Source organism: Apteryx mantelli, chromosome 5 (genome assembly GCF_036417845.1).
Source record: "Apteryx mantelli isolate bAptMan1 chromosome 5, bAptMan1.hap1, whole genome shotgun sequence".
NCBI classification, from domain to species: Eukaryota; Metazoa; Chordata; class Aves; order Apterygiformes; family Apterygidae; genus Apteryx; species Apteryx mantelli.
Genome location: NC_089982.1, coordinates 69,551,843 through 69,571,002, shown reverse-complemented (window position 1 = coordinate 69,571,002; position 19,160 = coordinate 69,551,843). Strand labels below are relative to the sequence as shown.

Here is a 19,160-nt window from a genome sequence, read left to right as displayed (position 1 = left end):
ATTTTTGTAGTGATTTTTTAGACTAATAACTCGTTATAAAAATTAAATCACTATGGTTGTATATTTTATAATTTGTCCTTAATTTTATCAAGATACTGTTGGAAAATGGTAGACCTTTGTATAAGACAGATCTCTATGTTTTTACAGGTGTTATGGATCTTCTCTATCATGTTTATCACTGGAATTAAAAATTTACCATTGATTTCAGTGGAACATATCTGGAAGGGAATAAAACCATTCCTTTTCAGAATAAAAGTGCCATTCCTTAATTTTTTCCTGTAGTGATTAGTATTGTTTAAATAGCTGATGAAGCACAGACTAGATTAAAATGCATAACCCATAACCAGGAATGTATGCTGCATATTTTAGAATAGTAAATTCATGCATAATGGTGACTTAGAGCTAATTCCTAATAGTTGGTCATTGGAACTTATAAAATGGGCTTTGACAATAGGCAAGGCTAAGTCAGTCCAGTGCTCCATTGAGCGATCTAGATGCCTGTGTTACCTGCATTTTAGTGTTTCAGTAAGTGACTTTCTGAGAGAGACCTTCCAAGAAATCTTCCTTAAATCTATTAAGCAGGAGAAACAGCCTAAAACATTCCCCTGTCCTCCAATACCGAATGTTAATCTGTTATTCAGCTTCTGTAAGACAATGTTGATATTATTGAGGAATGAAAACTTATTCTCATATCTGTTTGCTCTTTCTTTACTTTTTAAATTCATCAGATGTATGGTAGAAAGCCAAAACAAAATACAGCAACTTTTGGGAAACAAAAGTATGTGATTTATTTTCCTGTTTTCCTTTGTCCCCTCCCGACTTGGTTACTTCCTCATTGCTTCATGTTGGAGCACAAGGAAACTCAGGCCGGAAGGGCCCTCAGCTGGTTTCCAGTCCAACCTCTTGCTCACAGCAGGGTTGGCTGAGATCAGGCCAGGCTGCTCAGGGCTTTATCCAGACAAGTCCTGAAAACTTCCATGGATGGAGATGGCACAACCTCTCTGGACAACCTGCCCCACTACTTGACTGTGCTCACGGGGAGAAAGTTTTTTTGGGATATCCAGGTAGAACCTCTCTTGTTTCAGCTTATTGTTGTCTCCTCCTGCCATGCACCACTATAAAGGGCCTGGCTCTGTCTTCTCTATAAACTCCTCATAGCTATTGGAAGGCTGTTATTAAGTCCCCACTGAACTTTCCCAGAAAAAAAAGAGTGCAGGGGAAAATGTGAACTTCACAGTCTATTGATTTGTTGCTCAGTCCATGATTAAAATAATACTGATAGATAAAATTCATGGAAAGAAACAAAGCCCTTTAGCTATGTTATTAATGATTTATTTCTGTATTCCCATGATGGGAGATAAAATTCTGAACACATCTCACATTCTTACTTTGTCTAAGAACATTTAGGAAGCACTATAACAATCATTTAGGAGTATTGAAGAGCATAAGAATCAAAGATGAAAAAGAATTGTTTAGGGTAGTCTGTTGGGACATAACTGAGGATGATGTGATATAAAGAAAATTTTTGGGTTGACAATTAGCTCTGTTTCTTGAATAATTTAAATCTAGTCTAGATACATCACTCAAGAGCATCCTGTAGGCCTGCAGTAAAATAAGCATGACTGAATAAAGTTTTTTTGCATCTCTTTCTTATGATTTTATCACCATCCTGAGGAGAATAGCAATATTCAGATATAGTGAAGGTATGAAAAAATGTGCAAGTTTTAAAAAAAATGTCAGAACAGAAGAAATATCCAAATATCCTACATGTCTTTTGAACCATGGAGGCCTTAACAACTGTTGAAAAATTGATCTAGAGGTTTCTGAAGTCTTGTGTAGACTAGTTGCTTGTACAGACATTCTTGCAATCTTTTTTTCTTTGCCTCTGGCAACAAAGTCTTATCATGAAGGTAAGTTAGTATAGTGTTTCATCAAATGTATGCTCTCAGTGAGCAGAATGGAATAAAAAAAATCTTAAAAGCTGAGAAGCAAGACAAATATTCTTTTTAGACAAAAAAAGCTATTTTTTTTGTTAAAAGATACCTCAGATGAAAAACAAACCATTGGAGTTAAAGTACAACAGTATGTTATTGACTACAAACTTGCTGTTTACAGAGTGTTCTTTTTTCTTTCACTTTCTGAGTTCATTGCCAAATGCAGGTGATCACATGTATTTTATTTACTGTTGTATATCTGTGTTCACTAGAGCTTGACTGAATCTTATTAAGTCGGTGATAAGAATTCTGTTGACTTAAATAGCTTTTAGGCCAAGCCCTAGGAAATCTAGGAAACAAAGATTGATATTGCAGGGTTTCTTTACAAAATAAGCACTACAAATTTTTTTCCTCTGTGGAGTACCTGAGAAGGGTTATCATTCAGCTAGTCATGTTTTACTGACAATGGGAAATGGCCTAGATAATTATGTATTGCTGGAATTTCTTGTTTGTTTTTAACATAAACAGCAAGAAAGTGAACAATGTCAACTTTCAGGAGTCCTGAAATTTTAACAAGTTAGACTCACACAGTGTTGGGAAAAAAAATGCATCTGTTGTAAGCACAGGACAACATATTCTTTCGTTAATTGGTTTTAAAATCCTATCTGCTTTCATACTGAAAATATGAGAAATATATTTTATAAACTAATATATACGCTAGTAGTGCTAACTCATGAGGTCTTCTCCACTCCTTACTTCGATACACAAAATTATCTCCTTATTGAAACAGCTTTATTTTCTAGAATGATCAAGAAAATGTACATGCCTAGGTCCATATAGGCCTTTCTACATCAAAAACCTTCTATACTGGGTGTTAAGTATAGAACAACTGAGAAGAGAGGCATCTCGAGCCACTTTCAGTTTGGAATGGGACAATGACGCTCCCTTGCAAATTTGGGCTGACTTGGAGGGAAGAAGGGGCCTGTGTCTGGAGAGCTAGAGAAAAGCCTGAAGCTGCTTGACCCAATAGCACTTTGCAGTCCATCACTATCCTGCTAGCAAAATCTCTCTTAACATTTAGCTGTCTCACTCAGTGGCTAAATAGAAAGCACAGTGCAGGATCTCCCAGCAGAGGAGTGTATATCATGTGCTAGGCAGGAACCTTTTGTTCCAACCTGCCCCTGCTGCTGCCCCAGCTCCTTCTGTATCTGAACTCCTTCCCTGGAAATTCTACAGGTCCATGGACAGGATGGGTTCGGATGGGATCAGATACTGCAGTCCTGGGAGGGGGCTGCAGCTCCTCGCTTCTTTTGCTTACTTCGAAGACTGGCACAAATTCAAAGGCAAATTCTGAAGGAGACATATTCATAGAAAGGGCGAAAAAACACACAAGCAGGGCAGGTCTGTTGTCTTACAGACGAATAAGGCACTTGGAAAAAAATAGAAGGGAAGTTTTATGAACAAAACTGAGAATGGGGAAAAATGAGATGAGTACGGGGCTTTTGGGAGGGAAGAGTCAAGTGAAAATAAGAATTTTAAGAGAAAATATGGTAAGATTGGGTAAAGGACCAAAGAGATTGGAAGAGGAGTGGTAGGGAGGCTAGAAAAGGAAAGAGTCTTTCCTTAACTTCTTACCTCTTCAATAAAATACTTTGAGACTCATCACTGTTGCCAAAACTTTTCTTTGGTGAATAATTACTTTCTCAGGTTTGTAAACTCATGTCCATGTCTCCCAGCAGATGGTGGCCACCTCTTTCATCTACTACTAAGGTAATCTCTGAAGAAACCAGAAAGTGAAGTTTGTTTGAGAAAAAATCATGTTTTATGGGAAATGGAAGGTTCTGGGGTACTAATACAGAGAAAAAGAAGATATGATATTTAACATGCTGTCTGCAGCATAAGAGAAGGACTACTTAACTACAGTATCATCTGCAAAGAAATGGATAAGATATTGCTTTGTGCAGATATGAAGAAAGGAAGTCATTCTGGACTCTTTAGGGATACTAGGAAGAGGTTATGTTTTATTACTTCAGCAAAGCCTCTTTCTCTCACCAGCTTCCCAACTTTCCAGCCAAAAGTTACTCTATAGCTTCCGAAATGTCTCATTTAACAAAAAAAACAACAAAAAAGAAAGCCTGAAGTGCTCTCACATACTTAAAATTCTTTCAGTGCTTCTTCAACATGAACTGAGAAATCAATCTACTGTATTCCAAAAACAATAGACATTACTAATAAAAAGCTTCTTTTAGAGAGTCTATTAATTAAGTTCTTCACTTAGCAGACTTATTTAATGCTGTGTTTGTTTTTTTGTTGGTGGTTTGACTTGCTTTTCTCACTGTAGGAATGATCGATGAATAAAAAGAATTAAAATGCTCTGAATATCAGAGCACAAGTGTGTTTATGATGAACCACAGAACTTGGAAATTAAACCAGTTTTGGATATCATTTCATTTCTCATATATAGAGGAATAATAGCATAGATTTAGGAAGGCCAGATTTCTGTAATATTTTGTCTGGTTCTGGTGTCCAGACTTCAAAAGAACATTGCGGAACTGGAAAGTTTCAGAAAACAGTCAGAAGAAATATTTTCATCTGTAAAACTGCCTAACATTAAAACTAGAGAACTCACAGAACTAGCCCTTTCTCTAAAGCAGTTTCTGGGAAACACTGATATGAAGATTCCTCTGGGCTACTTTAGTTCAGTTCCCATCTGCAGACTTATTCTGATATGGTTTGAATTGGACAGTTACATGTTATTTTCTTTCCCTCAAAATTGCCTGATTCAGTGCACAGGCTATTTAGTACCTACTTCAGAAGCACTTGAACATTTTGCTTTTTCCATATTGTGGCATTGCAGTCTAATTATTGCATACTATTCAAACCCTATACTCAAAGTGGAATTGATGTTCTGATAGGCACTTCTGTGTAACTCAACACAGCAGTGCATGAGCACTTAACAAAGTTTATTTATTTTCACAACAGCCCTGTAAAATTGGAAGTGTATGGTACTATACCCATTTAAAGACATGAATGAAGCTTCAAAGGTATATAGTGCTTCAAGTTGTCCAGTGTCCTGGACATCCTGTTCTTAGGATGTTGGTGTTTACATACAACATTATATGTTCAAATTACACCTCCCATTGTCTTGGGTTGCATTTGGAAGTGTTGAGCATTTCTGCATTTGGACCCCATAGCTTCAGAAAATGAGGACAATACATTTAGCAGCACATATGAAAACAATTAAGTGACATTCCGGAACAGGAAGGGAGAGAATCTGATTTTCTAAGATATTAATGACTCATCTCAACAATGAACCTCTCTCTTCTGTTCCTCAAACTCTCTTCTCCTCCAGTGATAACCTCCTACACTGTGAAGCAAGAAGCCAGACCTTTCATACAATGAAACATCACTCATTCTTTTAGGCTCTTTTTCAGAAAAGCCTGAACTTTCCCTAAACTTTTGAGCCTTAATCAGACATGCTATGGAAAATGGGTAACTTTTGGAAGAGAGAAGTAAGGAAAACAGGGTCTTTTGAGTGAAAAATACCAGGTTGTCAGCACTGCCTGTCTAGAATGTCTAAAGGCATCGACATGAGGAGAAGATTTCTTTCCTTAGTGAACCTTTAATGGAGAAAAAGCATAATAAACGGCAGGAACCAGAAACTCGAAGAAAAAAAATGCAAGCTGGAGATAAGGTGCATATTTTAATAAATGTAACCTCTTAAAGATTTGCTTGCATGACCTGATGTTTTCTAATCAAGTTTTGATGTTTAAATACATAAACTTTGTGTTGACCAGAAGTTGTGGCCTTAATACAGGCTTCATGAAGTGATATTCTATGACCTGTGCTATGCAGGTCAAATTAAAATATTATCATGGTCTTGTCTGCCTTAAATTCTGAGTTTATGAAAATCTCTCTCCAGGGAATTTACAAGTCATGACTTTAAGCCTGCAATTAATACTGCTTTAAGGAAAACTGTTACATTAGGTTTGATTTCATTAAGACACATGAGAGGTCAAACAATGACAGCAGTACTACTCCTAAGAATAAGTCTCAGCCATTGCCTCAGGTTCTTGGACAATCTCCAAATACCACTCATATTAAATCAGATGGCCCTCCCCATTGCTTAGGTTGTCTCAGCTTTCTGAACTTCCACTCAGTTTATACTAAGTATATGTTTTGTCCTGTTATAGATAATTCAGGATGATGACTTAAATATCAGTATGGTAAGATAACATTACTCAACAATGTAATTTTTCCCCTCCTGAATATCTGTAAATCCTTAAAAAATAAAAAAAGGAATAAAAGAAAAAGACAGTTTCAGGTGGCAGAGGCTAGGATTTTCTGTTGTGTCAATATGGATGCTGTTTGTTAGCGTAACAGTTGCTACTTAGAAGCGGTGATTTGTCTTCCTTTGATTTTCTCTTCTGCTGTGATATGGCCCACCACCCAGTGATTCAGTAACCCAGTTATGAGTTTTCTCTTACTCTATCTTCACTACTTCTGCAGAATATTTCTTTTGAATAAAATTTTCTTCATGCTTGATTCCTTATTAGGAGAGAACAAAGATAAGCTTATGAAGGTTAATCAATCAAAGAAACTCTTTTTATCCCAATGAGGAGCATAACCTCAGCACAAGAGAGGCACAGTTTGGCCTGTGGTGTACATGCAATCTGCTGCACCCCAGTCCCAGCAAGTGCACTGCACATACTTCAACAAGAGCAGGTTTTGCTTTATTAGCTGCATTTAGTGTTACCTGGAATGATCCATAGGTTGTCTTGGTGGTAAGGACATCCTGATCAATCACCATGACAGATGGACATATCACACACGAGCTACTGCCTAAGGATGAAATCCTTTATATCCATTAGCCCTCTCAGGTGAGTTATAACTATCCCATAATTTTAAACATGGATTATATTATTAAAAGACTTAATAAGCATGTTAAAAATAAGAGACTTGATACTATTATTAAGGGATAGAAGGAGAGAATGAAAATTCCCACCAGCAGTTCCACATACCATCTATGCTTGGTTTGGGTTAAAGAGAAACTGACTTTCATTGCAATATTTGGGGCACTACCATTATTTTCACTATGTTCCAAATTCCTTTCCACTATTAGCAGATTAAGATAAATCTTATCCAAATCAGTTTCATTTTTCTCCCTTGGATCGCAGATGTGCTGATGAGTCTTTTTTCAAGTCCTGTCCAGTGTCTGAAGGTCTGAATCCTGGTTCCAGTGATTTATGGTAAAGTGTGATCTTTGCAGACAGCCATGTAATATAAAAAGTACAAAACGTAAGGGGAAAGTAGCATACTCCTGGGTGAAGAACAGCAGGAGCTAACCGTAAGAGTTAGCCTTTCCTAAATGTGAAAGAATTACCACCTCATTTTTATTTTGTTAATGTAGTCTGTTTATATACATATATACATATATGTATGTATACAGATATATCTATATATCTCTATATTTATATCCACATATATTACTAAACTTTAAGTAGTAAACACTTCTCTTAAGCATATTTTGGGACTATATTTCCAAGCACTGTTGATTCAAGTTAACTCACGTGACTCACAAATATTTAAGTAAACCCTTTTTCACCTCCCCCAGATTTTGCTTCACCTTTGCCACCCTCCTCATCTCTCTCAAATCTCTCTTCCTTACTGGTGACATTATGCTTTGCTATATAACAGTTATAAAGCAAAAAAAGGGTCTCAGTAAGTTCCTTGAGGGAAAACTATATATATTCTTCTGTTTTAGAAACAGTGAAGCCTGAAACTGCAGTCTCCAGACACAGAAGGATAAGTGCAGAATAAATCAAAGAAAAAAGATACATTTTTTAATACTGAAGAGAACAGCTGCTAAATATACTTTCAGCCGTCACACTTTTCTTTGTCACGTATTTCTGCAAGGGGCTAAGGGACTAACCACTCACAAGCTTAAAATAATTTTAACCTTGACATCACTTGTACAATTTTAAGATCCTACCTTATATCCCAGAGCACTTAATTACGGTATCCTCTATTGTCTCTCATGACAGTCCTGCAGTACATCTGCATTCACATTTAGTGCCACATCTTAGAGATACCCTCACATAGTATGAGCCAATGAGCAACTCTTTCCCAGCTATATTTTACCTTTATAGACCTCATTACCGAAAGGTTTGTTGTGTTTCTCAAGCAGCAGTTCCCATCAAGGAATCAGTTTTGTCTTTCCTTTCCTTTCAAGAACTTCAAAACAAGCCATCTTTTTCTTACATGTATCCACAGGTCTTATGGTCCATGGTACACTAGTCCATAGTACACTAGATGGATCACAGCCTTTATGGTCTGATAAACAAATAATAAAGAAATATAAGCACAGCTAGCTGTGCAGGAAGTAGGATTCTGTCGGACACCCTGGGAAAGTAGGGCCCTGTAGGTCTCTGAAGACCAAGGTGGACTAAGATGGTCTTGGCTGCCTGCTTCCCTAGCTGGTTTCCTGATCATTTAATGAAATTGCTGCATTCCCGCAGAACATTGATTCTGATCATTTGACAATGTAAAGGGGGTAAGCCTTTTTTAAAAACTTCACCCAATCAGCAGTATGTGGACACTAAACCTTCTGGGCGATTTTATCTCTAAATCTTTTTCATGAGTGAATAATTTGATTTTAAAGATAGAATTGAACAGAGATTAGAGCATAGACCTTTTGCTCTAAAGCTAAATAAAGTTTTAAAAATTAATCTAACACCCTTCTCTTCAGCATCCCCTGAATCTAACCATTAATTAAACTACTAATAAAATAAGACAATTATATAATTTAATATAAATTTTTGCTGATCACTGAATGCAGCAAAGAGGAATTGACATCAGTCAATTCAGATAGGATTTCTGTGCTACCTTATGTGATATAACTCTCTCTCTTTATTCTGAACATATTTGTCTTCTTCTCTTTAAATTTCTTAAACATTGCTTTTAAAGCTCTTTTAATTACTTGCCACTACTCATCACTGGAATTTCCTCATTGTCTTCTTTATTATCTGACCTGTTATTACACTGAAATTTCTGATTTCTTTATCAACTGTTAGTTTCTAAGTTCTTTTCTTTCACTCTGTCTTTTTTCTCTCATTATTTTGTATGGTGTTTAATTTTTTTAATACAGTTACTAATTTTTTCATTTGAGCTCATATAGTTGCGGGGGAGTCCTCTCTTCTGTGTCTTTGGTTGCATTTTACACAAATTGTAAATTACATCTACATTGACTGTGTTTTACTCCATCTTCATTACTTGATAGCCTATTAACTCCTGGGAATACATTAGCTAATATGACAACTATTTCCTTCTGACATTAAGCATCCTGATTTTTTTTCCCCTTTTAATCCCAATTTATTTCTAATTATAAACCTTAACTAGATCATGATTCCTTTTGCTTAGGTACTTTCTCATTTGCTACATCTCTAATTACTTTCTGTTTTACTTAAAGGGAGTGAAAATTTTCCTCTTCTGGCTCCTTTGGAAAATCATACCTCAAAATTTTCATGATACTCTCAGAAGACCTGCTAATAAATCATTACGTCATGCTGATGATGTATTGGGTTTTAGTCTCAAAGTGTCTGACATTAAAAAGCATGTATCACAACAAAAACCCCATGATAGCTCTTCATCCAACTGCTTTGTCACTTCCAAAGAGGAATGAGGTTTTAGCAGATTGTTTCTGCCATATGAATCAGACATGAATTGTGGTTGTTAATAAATAAGAAATGGGGAATGCAGGAAAAATAACTTGAACATTTTTCTGTGATTGTTCCATATCTGATAGATGGTGCTTATTATTTCTTAACAATTGTCAGTGCCCAAAGTCAATTCATATTTATAGTCATATTCATTCAGTGACACCTTGACAAGCTGGAGAAGTGGGCAGAGAGAAACCTCATGAAGTTCAACAGAGGGAATTGCAAAGTCCTACCTCTGAGGAAGAATAACCCCATGCACTAGTACAGGCTGGGGTTCAACCAGCTGGAAAGCAGCTCTGCAGAGAAGGACCTGGGGGTCCTGGTGGACAAATTGAACATGGGCCAGCAACGTGCCCTTCTGTGCCCTGAATGTTAACGGGAGCTGGGTATCCCTTTGTGGTCCACCACAATAGAAGAAGTACAAAGAGTTAATTAGGATGTTCAGCCTCTTTCAAGAAAAAAGCCTTGTTTTCTAGTTGTTCCCAAGGTCTATAGGATCTGAGATCTGAATCCACATGCACATTATCTGCATAATAAAGTCCTGCCTAGGACAGAATGACTTGTGGAAAGAACATTGGCCACAGTGATTCCAACAATTAAAACAGTCTTGCATTAAATACTTCTGTAAAGCAGATCAAAAGAATGGATTTTTGATCCTCTCTATCTAGTAGTCTTTTAATGCAAGATATACAGGCTTTTGTTCCAACGGTTTTTCATTCATACTTCACTGTTTGCTCTTACAGGTTTGGTTAGAAAAATGACATATATGTGAAGCTTGGATTCCTTTACTGTTCAGATGCTTAGGACTAGTTCATCTAGGAAAAGGGGGACACACATTCCATATTAAATGAATATGAAATCTGCCCACATATCTTCAGGGACATCTTCAGAGAACAGGAAAACCTGAATAGGCATCCTGAATGGCTCCTCAGGACAGGATGGGAGGGATGAATCACTGTTCTTGGCACATGTTTTCAGAATGCAAACAACCGGCACGGGTGTTATCGGATTGTGCACTTGCTTCAGGAACCCGTTTATACTAGGAACTAATGATTGAATTAGAATGAAACAGGTTAAGATAAAACAGTCTGTAGTAACTGGTGTCATCAAAAATAATTGGCTTTCTTTGGCTTACTTTGTAAACCAGTCTTTACTGCTCACCCAGAGTTATGAATGTATGTAGAGTTATGAAACGAGATTCTCCTGGTAACTGAGTTGAGATCGGTGGAATCATGGCTAGTTGCCACTAGTCTAAATGGGAGGAAGGAGGCTACTGTAGTCACCTGGGTCCCAGGTTAGAGTCTAACCTGTGTGTGATGACAGTTTTAAACTGGAGAAACATTTTATACTCTTTACACAGTCTATGAACTTCCCTTTTAAAAACAATACTGTTACTTTGCACTCACAGCATATTTTACTTGAGAATACATGAAAGATAGGTAAATACATCTAACATCATTTACTGTTGGAGAGCTGATCTCTACCAGCCTCAGGCACCAATGATGCAATACTTACAGACAGTCCTTATTTGAATCACTTCAGTAGTTCTCCTGAGTCAGCTGGACTGTTCATGTACAAGTCCAAGTTTACACAGCAATTCAATGACAAAATTTAAATTTGTAGTCCATCTCCTACATTCTAGCATCTTGTCCTTTCCTCCAGTTACATTTCCTCCCCATCTTCCCCCCAAATATATGCCTACCAAACAAAACTGTCCTGTTCCATTTCATGCAGCTTTTCTTTTAATTTATACTAGCATGAGCAATGCACCTGCAAAGCTGTTAAAAAAGCAGGTTTTTTGTTAGGGGAAATCTTACTTCTGGATGAAACATCACTGAATGATGGTAGTTTTGTATTCTTATGGCAAAAAAAGAAAATTTTCTAAAACCTGCAGTTGTTTTAAGTTTGGCTTTAAAATCCTCTCTCTTGAGTGTGCGTACATTTGAAAGCTGACTGCTGTACTTAAGAATTAACTCAATCCCAATGCTTTCATGTCGTAATATTTTAGTGGTTTAGTGGTTCAATTGACATGATATGATAGATTTGTAGATTCTATTAGGTACTTAATATATACTTTCAAATTGCCTCAGTACTGCTACTGCTATAATGACTCCTCCCACCTAAAATCCCTCAAAGGGAATTAAATGACTGTGATGATATTGAAGTAATAGCTAGGATAAGAGTTACTGTAGAGTCAAAAAACCCTCAAAACTTTTAGAATTAAAACTGAAGTGCTATACTACTTGTGAGAGGTAGACTATTTTTTGGCTTTTATAGTAGAAACCATAGAACTGAAAATAGTTAAGTGGCAAATGTTCAGCCTATAATCAAAATAGTCTCTATTTTGTGGGACAAGTGGAATCACTTCTTTTTTACTTTATTTTATATCTGGTTTCCTTTCTTCATTCCTGCAGATAAAGCAGCCTTTTACAAGCAAACATGGCTTCATTTAAGTCCCCTTCAAATCATCCTAGCAATGCTTAAGTAGCCCCTGCGATGGTGGTAAATTAGCCCGAGTTAGCAGAGACAATGTAAACGAGAATCAGTTCTAGGATGGAACCAGTTCTGCTCTTATGGCATCTCTGTAATTTAATTCTATATATGCAAAGGAATGTCTTGACACAGCAATCAGTGCAGTCCTATTGTCTTAAGTTCAATGGTGCTACTCATGTTTATAACATTTATCACATTCAGTTATATTTACATTGTAAAGATTTTAAAGCATATGCTGATTTGTTTAAAAATTCTCCTATTAAATCATGTTTCCAGAAAACATACTAGTTTTGGATCATTTTTGAGCAGATACTGAACCTATTCTGTAATAATATTTTTAAAATTAAAGATATGCTTTAGCCTCAAAGTTCAAATCCCCACCTTCTGGGATAACGGAATATTGCCAATTTTGAATAATATTATACTGAAGAGTTGTATTTTGGATCTATGAGTGTATAATCTGCATACCTGTGCAAACTGTATAATCTTTCTGTAACTTGGATACTTCAGACAGGTTTTGACCTCTGCCAGAAGTCCATATGGTTCCACTACTGAAGTTCGGATATTTGTACCAGCTGAGAATATGGAACTTTAATTATTGTTATCAAAAGTGTGGTCTTCAGGAAATATATAATCATTTTGGCACTGAGAATATGGTTTTAGTAGCTTCCCTGTGCCCTTTTTTCTTGCTAGCAAGTCACTGATCCTTGAGGGTGCAAATGTGTTTAATAGTTACATTGTGCATTTCATGTGTATTTCCATGTGTGCAGATACATCCATGTGAAACATTAAAAACTGATTTTGTCAGCAGGTAATTTGGTCACTTATACTATTAAGCAGTTACTCAAGTAGTAGGAGTTTTAGCCAAAGCAGTATTGAGGCTTTTTTTCTTCCCCACTGTGTAAAACTCCGCTGTATTGGATATCATTGAAATTATTAGAAATTAAACTTCCAGGTAGATTAATTGTGCTTGCATTAGAAGGGTTTGGTGGTTACATATGTTTTGACACTCCGTGGAATGTGAACCTGAGGTAGCTGTTGTGGGGTGCCTGCAAGCTACAACAGTCATTACGAGTTAAAATGAAATTCATGAGGCTTTCAAGGACTAGACAGCATTTTACAAAAGACAAATAAAGGCAAACTGCATTCTTATTCTTTCATCAGTTAGATTCCTCAAGAAAAATGTTTTGTTGAGTAATCTTATCAGAAATACTGAGAAATTTCATACCCACTCAACAGCTATAGTTTTATCTCTGAAAAGAAAATACTTATGTGGTTTACATGGATGTATTTGAGTCATATTAGCGAAATTGTTCATTTTGTGGAAGCGCATCAAAAAATTATAATAGCAAATAACAAATGTTCCCTGCTTTTCTTTATTCGGTATCTTTTCGGGTCTTCAGCTTACAAGAAAGCTGAAAGGGAAGGCTTGAGCTATTTGTACTGCCAGCTGAATTGCAACATCCTTTAGCTCATGTGGGGAGCACAGTTTCTTCCCCTGTAATTCAGGGTCACCAAAAAATGCGTTTTTTGAATCCCTTAGATTGCCTTTCCATATAGACAGGCAAATGCAAGTCTGATTTGTTGCTCCCTTACACCAGTATTATACCTCTGCAAGTCCATTGACTTAAAAACTATTGTTAGGGAAATTAGGGAAGAGTAATAGACTTAATTTACCACATTGTAAGAGAAGAATCAGCCAGCATCATGCCCATATTAGAACTGTACTCATATAAGACATGCCTTTTTGTAAACTCTTTTTCTAATGGATCGTTTCTCATATTTTCTGTCTTTTGTAACTTTGGCACTTCAATACCCATTACTTATACAATAGCTTTCTCTACAGACCTCTGCCATAAATAACAAAACCCAACCTGTGATGATACCTTTGAAAAGCATTTCTGAATGAGAACAAAGAACCTTTCCTTGGATGAATCATTATTTCTAACTTCTACAGTGGTACCATTCAAGAGTGTCCAGCAGGGATCAAGAAACTGTACAAACAAATAACACAATGATAGCCCCTCTACTAAAAGCTCATAATCTGAATTGAATATTGTTGCCATCATGCAGATAAATGCTGGATGTCTTTTATATCCATTCTGCCTGCAATCTCTAGTCAGGATGGCTCTCGCATCATCAGAAACACATAAATGTGTCAGTCACTGATTGAGATAACAGCTCTGTAGACAGATGGGGAAGGAACTGTTCAAGACTTTTGTTTTTGTTTCTTTCATATATTTTACTGAGAAGCAAAAGACCATGTGTCTTTTAATACAAACTCAATAATTGAGTACAGTGCAGAGGAAGATGTATTAAATTTGGTCAATAGTTGTTCTATCATAAAATGCAAAATGCAAAATGCAAAAAAAAAAAAAAGGAAAATCACCCATTTCTGCTTATTTGTGAAAACTTCTGAGCATAATAGCAGATATAGGAGATTTTCTAACACATGCAAAAGCCAGGAGCTTTCCTATGGAAGTCCCCAGTGACATGAGCCAAATTTCTTTTTTTCATGAATTCACGTCACAAATAAATAAAGCTTCCCTCAGCAGATTAATTTGGAGACATTGGCAGCTGAGACAAAATAAAATAGAGGGAAGCATGATTATTTTCTATTTCATATTAATTTTTCTCCTTTCTTCTTGTCTAATTTCACTTACGGCCATAGTGATTTTCTTCTTACTTCTGGTAACAGGATCTCAAATGATACTTTCATGTTAGATAGCACAGAGCTATTGAATTCCCCCAATATACTAAGCTTAACAAGGAAGAAATTGTACTTGGGTTCCACTTCTCGTCTACCTGAGACTTTTTTGTGCAGAAAGCATTTTATTCACACCACTCTTATGGAAAGTGACAAATTTATTAAAAACAAACTGGGTTTGCAGCTTTGAGCAAATAATATTAAAATAAAAAGTTATTAAATTTTAAATATATAATTATATAAGTATATAATACATGTATATTTAAATAAATATAAAAAAATATTTGTAGGGAAAATGATGTCTTTGAGAGGCACTGCTGAGAAATTGTAGCAATGGCTGGAAACAAATTAACAAATTAACTTTCAAAATCAAGACAAGAAACTTTATAAGAAAAACGTAGTGAAGAAATAGTTCCTATATTGTTTATCAAAGGTAAATTAAGCGTATTTCAGCCATCAGAGAGGTTTTTAGAAGCTACTGTTGCTGATAGCACTGCAGTTATCATTTTTTACTACAGAAGACCTTGATCCACTCTGCAGTCCAATAAGCTTATTTCATAGACTGAAACTTAATAGTATTCTTTCCATGTGAATACATCTATTGGCAAAATGACCTCCATATCCTCAAACTTGACTGGGCAGCATGATTTCTTTCTACCTTTTCTCCTTGTAAACAGCAGCATGGACATAAAAATGTGAACATTTCTGCATTACTGATTTCATCTGTGCTTTGGCTCTCAAATCCGATTGGCATGACAGTTAAAATTAGCAGGACAAGGTCAAACTGTCAAGGATGAGGCTGGCTGTAAGCAGAGGGGCTTCTGTGGCTTTGTTTGCTTGTCATTTCGGCTGCTATGTCAGCTTAAATACCATCAGCAAAAAAACACAGAGCATAGCTTAAGGAGTAAAGGGTGGGGGGCACACTGGAGCAATGATCAAACAAGAATAAAATCCAGAGAGGCCACAGTCTCAGGACATGAACACACGAGTGTCTTTCACAAAACGTCAGTGCAGGCTGATTAAACAAATGCTGCTGCCAAGGCGAAGTTGATCAACCTGGAGTTTATAGGAAAAGTTCACATGGACTTGTACTACCATTCTGAAATACTTTAGGTAAGTGAAAAATATCACAGTGTTGTGACAAAATAGAATATTGTACAAAGACTGAACATTTTCTGTACCTACTATACCAGTGTTTCACGTTTGCTTGATTTGCATTCTGTTGACATGATTTAAAAGCCTTTCAAAATGGCTCTTTGCCCAGACACAGCTTGAAAGTCCAAGCTCTCCTACAAAAGCAGGTGAAATTAGTTTTGCCACACATACAGTTCCATTCATAAATCTTTGCTCCATATAGTTCAGTCAATTTTTGCCATTAATAATTACCTTTACCTCAAAGTTAGATGACACTCATTTACCAAAGTTTTTTTCTCCAGTTCTAATTCATTTTTTTCTTTTTCTGTCTCTAATCTATATTCATACTCATATATTCCTAAAAAAGAATCTTTTTCTAGAAATGAATTATTCTTTTCCTGCAAACAGAAGATATATAGTACAGTATAAAATCACTGTAAAGGAAAATGAAGAGGGATACATATATAACTTTTAAAACATTAAACTAATTAGACAATTACTCTTTATTCCCTGATACTAGGTTTTGGAAGTTATCAGGGTGTGGAGAAGGGTAAGACCAAGTGGCATAGTAAAAATACATATTTTTTAAAATCAGAAAACAGTTCCATTATTTGGAAGAATAATGCAGCCTTCTTTCTGGATACAGGAAAGCTTCATAGGTGCTGTCAGATACTATAGATCCTAACTTCACACTCTTTAATCAAGTGACTGTCCTGTAAGTCATTGATTAAGGGCTGCAGAAATTGGCTCAAGTCCCTTGATCTCAGCTATGACAAGACAACAAAAGCCCACTTGTATCTGAGGAAAAAGGAGAGACAAGGAGTGTAACCAGGCACAAGAGATTTTGGGAGTGAGGAGGGGAGGGAACAGCCCTTCGAATAGGTGCAGCAGTCAGGAGAGAAGTAAAGAAAGCTAAACACCAGGGAGAGGAGAGAAGAGTTAATGATTTGGTTAAGCCAGTTAAAGAGCAGACTGAAAGTGGTGGGTACTATCATGAAGCAGAGCAGCTACATATAGGGAAGACATAGCACAGAGCTAAGCGCAGTAACTATAAGCAGTCACTAAGACTGCTATAACAAATTCTAAGCAGTCACTAAGAAAAGCAGAACATCCCACTAGCAAAAGCCACAAATGGACATAGAAGGCAATTGAAAAAGAAACACAATAAAATACAGAAATACCCCTTAGAGCAGTCTCTCTCTCCTGTGTGAATGACACAACGACAGGGATAGGGAGTTGTCTTCCCCCTCTGGACCAATGAATTTTAGAAGAGCCTCAGTAGGACATGTAAAAATTGCTGCTGCCAGCCCCTGTTTCTGGAAGGGAGTAAACCTGCTTTTCATCCTTTCTTCTCCTAAGGAGTCAAAAGAGAGGGTGATCAGAATGAAGCTTTTCAGCTGAATGAAAGCTCAAAAAAAGTTTAAAAATTTCAATTGGAGGTGAGACCTACGTCACATAACCAAAAAGGGATCTGAATCCACCACTGTTGGAAGAAGAGAGCCAAGAGGGACTGTAGCAATTGCTTTAGTAAATTGTCCTATACTTCATCTGCATGTCCAGGGCAGTCCATGCCTGTGACAGAGACATGTCAAGGGCTGCTGATATGGCCCGTCTGGTGCCACTTGCAGGGATGTCCTCCAGACCCAGTGCTGAGGCACACGCAGTGTGTGTTTTGGGGGTCCTGGGCTAGGAAGTTCAGGCAGCCCAGCCTGGATTTAAATTGTGGTTATAAACCCCTTCAGGCTTAAGACATTTCAATGCAAATTTCTGCATTCAAGGGGAATACATTAGCCACAGAATGATTATATGAAACAAAATGGCAGCAAAGCCACAGCTGTGTTTTTGAACAAAGGCAATTGTGATGGTGGCTGTTTTGTCCTGAACTTAATTAAATTAGCTGGTTTTAGATGTGCTGCTGTGCCTGTGCCTAGTCTCAAAAGCATCATACTAGTCTGGCAAGGTAAGAGAAAGGAAAACAGAGATACCTTTTTTCATATTCTCAGGGAAGTATGAGGGAAAGCGTAATGTCTTTAGGAGTCTTTCTCAGCTGTTGGGTCTTCTGGAAAGCAGTCTACATTTTTTAAAGATAGAAAAAAAAAGAGGAGGAAGTCTGCTTCACTTAGGCACAGAACTGTGCATTGGTGGCATGCAGTAATTAATTAATTGCTATTCATTCTATTAGTGATAATTCTGATCATTTTACTGCATTCTCTCATTTCAAAAGAAAAAAAGAAATACTGTCTAGTGTCCCTTCTGAATTTGTAGTTCACAATATGCCTTTCCCATGTGGTAGGTCAACAGGACTGCATTGCCTTGTTTCACGTGTCAGGCTCCCATTAACCTAATGTAATAGTTGGCACAGATTTCTGAGCAAGTTTTGTCTATGAAGTCAGAAGGAGAATCTGAGTGGAATATAATACTCTGCTAAAACAATAATACTCTCCTAATCTAACCCTCATTAACTTGTCAAGCCTAGTGACAGTCTTTAATAGCATTCATTCTTTTTATGTTTTATTTTAAGTGATTTCTTTGTAGCTATTTGAATAACCCAAAATAAGATTGTTGCTGTATCTGCATGTAATAGGAAGATATTCTTGCTCCTTTTTTTTTTTTTTTTTAACTCAGATCCACTTATTATGTTTATTTTCTGGGCAACTTGCCACAGACCTCTTTAAAAAATGGATGGAAATAAGTATATATAATTTATTTTTATTTTCTGTCTTTAACAAATGCTAAAATGCTGCAAGTGCAGTTACAAGAATCCTGTTAGAAATTTACTGTTGTTGCCTCCTGTTTTTGTCACCAAAATGGAGATTGGGAATCCAGAAAGAGAGCTGGATTTCCAAGGTATGGCTTGTGCCATCTGACAGTGTCACTAACAAAACACATTAGAGAGCAGACGAACGTGGATTTACTCAGATGGGTGGAGGAGGCGTGGACTGGCTTTATTTGCTTCTCGTCCCCTTCCATTAGCAGCAATGAGCATATTCCTGCAGAGTCTGCTCGCTTGGGTGGTTCACAGCCAGGCAGCCCCTCTTCTCAAATGAGGGTTGCATGCAACCCTGGCAGGTATCAGAAGGTGCAATGCAGCTCCCGTGGCACAGGGAGTTCCTGTCACTCACCACGACTTGGGTGCGGGTTGGGGAGTTTGGCACCTGGCGAGACTGAGCTTTG

At 36.9% G+C, this 19,160-nt stretch overlaps 1 long non-coding RNA gene across 12 annotated transcripts in view; it reads left to right on the top strand.

Annotated features, from left to right (window-relative positions):
• LOC106498726 (uncharacterized) overlaps positions 1–19,160 on the top strand; it is a 98,433-nt gene that overhangs the window by 37,778 nt on the left and 41,495 nt on the right. For 8 of the 12 annotated variants that reach the window (XR_001295032.2, XR_001295028.2, XR_010884458.1 and 5 more), the window contains one exon: positions 3,674–4,313. The exons of 1 other annotated variant lie outside the window; for it this stretch is intronic. This is a non-coding gene — a long non-coding RNA (uncharacterized lncRNA). Of the gene's footprint in view, positions 1–3,670; positions 4,314–5,286; positions 6,208–7,111; positions 7,184–9,402; positions 9,582–19,160 lie in introns of those variants that run through there. 3 more of the 12 variants (XR_010884461.1, XR_010884462.1, XR_010884457.1) reach the window with 3 other exon arrangements.